At 37.2% G+C, this 4,172-nt stretch overlaps 1 protein-coding gene and 1 long non-coding RNA gene across 2 annotated transcripts in view; one reads left to right on the top strand and one right to left on the bottom strand.

Annotated features, from left to right (window-relative positions):
- DDHD1 (DDHD domain containing 1) overlaps positions 1 to 774 on the bottom strand; it is a 54,914-nt gene extending 54,140 nt beyond the window's left edge. The window contains exon 1 of the mRNA XM_072428501.1: positions 640 to 774. The gene's annotated coding sequence lies outside the window, so the exon portion shown is untranslated. The remainder of the gene's footprint in view (positions 1 to 639) is intronic.
- The window catches only part of LOC140342352 (uncharacterized), an 11,372-nt gene extending 7,486 nt beyond the window's left edge, over positions 1 to 3,886 (top strand). Inside the window, exons 2-6 of the long non-coding RNA XR_011923048.1 lie at positions 909 to 1,032; positions 1,596 to 1,716; positions 3,074 to 3,144; positions 3,252 to 3,306; positions 3,553 to 3,886. This is a non-coding gene — a long non-coding RNA (uncharacterized lncRNA). The remainder of the gene's footprint in view (positions 1 to 908; positions 1,033 to 1,595; positions 1,717 to 3,073; positions 3,145 to 3,251; positions 3,307 to 3,552) is intronic.
- Positions 3,887 to 4,172: the final 286 nt, after the last annotated feature.

The following is a 4,172-nucleotide window of genomic DNA, read 5'->3' as shown; positions in this document are numbered from 1 at the left end:
ATAGGGCAGAGGTAGGTATACATCTGTGGAATAGGGTGGGGTAACTGCAGCTATAGGGCAGAGGTAGATATACATCTGTGGAATAGGGTGGGTAGGGTAATAGCAGCCATAGGGCAGAGGTAGGTATACATCTCTGGAATAGGGTGGGTAGGGTAATAGCAGGTATGGGGCAGAGGTAGGTATACATCTGGGTAGTAATGGTGGGTTAGATAACACTGGGGGGGGGGGGTATAAATGTACTTTCCTAAAGCGCACAATAAATGAATGAGAAGGAAAAAGAATGTAAGGGTGCAGCCACTTTCTTTGAGTGAAATGAAATATTCATGGCAAGTACGTTGGCACCCTGTAGCCGGTCTGCAGAAACTTTAATAAAGCCTAAACTTTTTGTATGCGGATGTATTGCACATAGAACTCATAAAATACATTTCTCTAAGCAATAGAATATAAATATTTCTGACTTTAGATAATTTTTTAGCCTTTGTACCCTCTCTCATCACCTTTTTCCCCCTTGTTTCGGGAAATACCTCAATGTGTTCCATTACACTCATTACTAGCATTAGCCCCGATGAAAGTATTAGCTGTTATTTGTTTATTCTGACGATTGCTTGTAATGTTCACAAAGGAAGTGAGGGCATTTACCTCCTCTTAGAAGTGTCAGCACTTATCTGCTCCAGCCACACAATGGCCATCTTGATGGGGAAGCGTTATGGGTCACTGGATACTTTCCCATCAATGGAAGCATGGAGAAATCTGTGGCTAAACATTGGATTAAAAGCCCCATTAGGATGGGCAGAAGATGAAGACAAAACATGAAAGCATCTGTTCAGTAAAAACATCAGTCTGTTCAGTAAAGACTTTTAATGAAGCCAATTTCTGCTTAAATCAATATACCTTTTATCCTTTTGTAGAACTGGATCTAATCCTGCAAGTAAAAGGCCTGGGATTATATTCAAGGGCCCAGTAGAAGGAGACAACAACTTGCTTAAAGAGTTTTCTGCATTTTCTGCTCATCAGCAAGGAGAGCTTTTTCAGGTACAAACGCAATAATGAACTTTAAAGTATAAATTTGGCCAACACTTATTTCAGTGCAAGCGGAAGGCTGTATTCTTTGGCAGTTTGCTCTCGATGCAATTCTTTTTCCTATCCCGATGACACCCTCCTGTAACAAAGTCCTATCATAGTCTCATGATCATCACACCAACCTATCTGGCCAAATATGAGGGCACCCTTCCAAATGATTGAGTTGTGGTGTTTTTAGTATTCACTATATTCAGTGCTCCTGGTTTCAAGGTTCCCTGTGTAAGTTTTTACAATGTATGCAAGCATCTTGGATAATTAGACTTTATCCAAAGTAGTGGTCATAAATCTTAGATGACCATTGATGGGTCGGTAAGTCTTCAAGGGTGGAACTTTTTCTCTTGAAACCGTGAAACAACATGGTGATAAATTGTCTTGTTTGTTTTTTGCTGTGCAGGTTATAAATTCCATCAAACTGCAGTGTGTACAGAACATTGGATTAGATAATGTTTAGCTGGTGATTGCAGACATGTTGGCATTGAGTACTCTACCTGATACTTTTTTATTTGCACTGACAGTTCCACTTTCAGGAGAGGCTTTGGTAGGTCATCCCCACCTCCTCAATGATCGAAGCAGCATTTGGTTGCAATCACCTTAAGCATATTGGAAGATACTGCATAAAGCTGCATAAAGAAGCAGGTAACCGACCTCATTAAAAAGAAAACATGGAACAATTGTGACATATGTAATGTACAGCGCTGCGTAATATGTTGGCGCTATATAAATCCTGTTTAATAATAAAAAGTTTAATAATATTTTTTTTCTGTCAAGCTGAGTACTGCTTGGACTAAAAGTGGTGGTGACCCACAGAAGCTTGCCCTAAAAACTTAAATTTTCATGCAAGTAAAAATAAGTATTATGGACCTCATCCCAGCTGGTTACCAGAAAGGTGACCCCTCTACTATTAGTAATCCACTAAGCTACCAAAGCAGCACTACCAGCAGCTGTGAGTACATTACAGAACAAGTTTTCCTTTTATTTATCCCCCCATGAATTTAATGTAAGTGTGACCAAGTGTGGCTGCTGATGTCAGATTTATTTAATTAATACATTCTCAATCCGTTAGATCAGCCTTAATTAGCACCAGGAGAACATAATTAGATCTGTCCTGACATCTGGATAGAATTCCTTGTTCCTAAGACCATTAGGCTCATAAAATATAACATTCTTTCCTCATCGGGGTGTCTGTTGACTAAAAGTTGTAAATATAACCTTGTTACCACTTTGCTCTTTATTTTTTTATTAAAGGGAAATCGATGTATTTTCATCATTTTATACTTGAAATGGTTTAGGGCTTGGCTTTAAAAGAGCAGTTTATTGGAGAAGCTTTCTTTGTGTTTATTAATTTTGATAAAGTTTTGTATCTTTTTAAATTGTGAATATCCATTTCATAGGCGAGGGTTTGTAGTGACAAACCCTTGACCATCGCACCTATCAGCTTGTTGGACTTCCAATTCCTAACCATAGGTATTACCTTGTCTCCCCCTATACCAGCACATGCTTCTGGAAAGGCTTTCTGGAGGATTTTAGGTGTAATTTGTTCCAATTGGGCTGAAAAACAGCATTTCTAAAGGTCATGTTCTGAAGCTGGATGAGAAAGGCCCACCATTGGTATTCTATGCTGCTCCATGAGGTTAAGGCTCCATGCAGACCTGTTCCTCCTCACCGAACTTATTGCACCATGTCTTTATAATGAGAACAATCGGGGTAAACAGATCTTTTTCAAACTGTTGTCTCATGGGTATTTGAAACAATGGAGAAGAGAGAAAGGCTTTTTTGGCAAAAAAACAATCCAAATTTACTTTTAACATTTGTACAATATACAGACTACAAGCTTCCTATTTACGTCCACACACGCGCAATATAAACTTTCTCAACTAGAGTTTGTAATTAGAATTGGAAGTGTCCCTTGTTAAACAAAAAAATTCATATAAGTCAAACCAAGAAACCATGATTTATATAAACTCTTTATCCTGGTTTTTCCCTTTCTTTTTAGTATTTCCAGCAAGCATTTTATATCTCTCAATAATACAGCCTATTGGTGGCCATTGGACGTTATACGTGAATGTAAGTTGCATTTTTCACTGTAATACAACTTACTAAATTATTAATAACCAGAAGTACTAATATTCTTCCTTTCATTAGATGTCATTCGTTTTTTACTTATTCTACAGTTATTATATCCAGGAATCTATTCCTAAATTTTGACACCACCTTTGCAACTAAATAGTAAGTAATAATTTCCTTATGTAATTGAACTTTTATGACTAATATACAATAATCTATTTCATACCGATTTCAAGGATTTTTGAAAACCCCCTTCCATTTTTTGATAATATAAATGATAAATATCATGTCGTTTGCTATGTCATAGAGCTTATCTTTCACTTGTATATTGTATCTTTCTGATTTTGATCATTTTTTGCCCTACTTGTTATTACATAATAGATAATGTATATCATTTGACATTCATAGCTTTGCTATCCAAGTCTCCATATTCCCCTGAGGAAGCCAAATTGGGCCGAAGAAAAAAAGAACCGAGGCGTTGGTTCTGCACACAGAGGCAACGTCCTCCTAGAACAGAAGGGTCTTCACCAAACTGTAACCAGAAGGTTGGAGGGGCACAGTTGTCTACAATGTCTTTGTATGCCGACGCATTCACTTGTCGTTTAACCAGAAGCAAATGAACTCAATAATTTCTGATTTAGTAAAATTAATTTAGTAAATAAAGTGAAAATTTGCTGCTGCTGCATTTGGTTGCTGGAGTCAGCACAGCTTTACCCTATTCAGTAAAAATAGTAAATTACACTATGCTGAGTAAGAATTCTTTTTGGTAACTATCAACCTTATTGGATAGAACTATCTGACCGCCCATGCTTTAATTCCTGCCACCTATAAACCTCAGTACATTCAGTCTTCTAATTAATATACTTTTATGTGCACAGCTAACTTTGTAGGAAGAACCTCAATAAAATAATCTGTCGTTACTTAGCAAACAGCAGCTATTGAGCCAATAATACTTTGTTAACCTCCCTAGCGGTTCATTTCTTTACGGTTTTATATGTCTAAAAGTGGTACATTGTTTTTCATGAAAA

Source organism: Pyxicephalus adspersus, chromosome 12 (assembly GCF_032062135.1).
Source record: "Pyxicephalus adspersus chromosome 12, UCB_Pads_2.0, whole genome shotgun sequence".
Lineage (NCBI taxonomy): Eukaryota > Metazoa > Chordata > Amphibia > Anura > Pyxicephalidae > Pyxicephalus > Pyxicephalus adspersus.
Note: the sequence above shows the minus strand (reverse complement) of the source record. Positions and strands in the feature narration are given on the sequence as shown.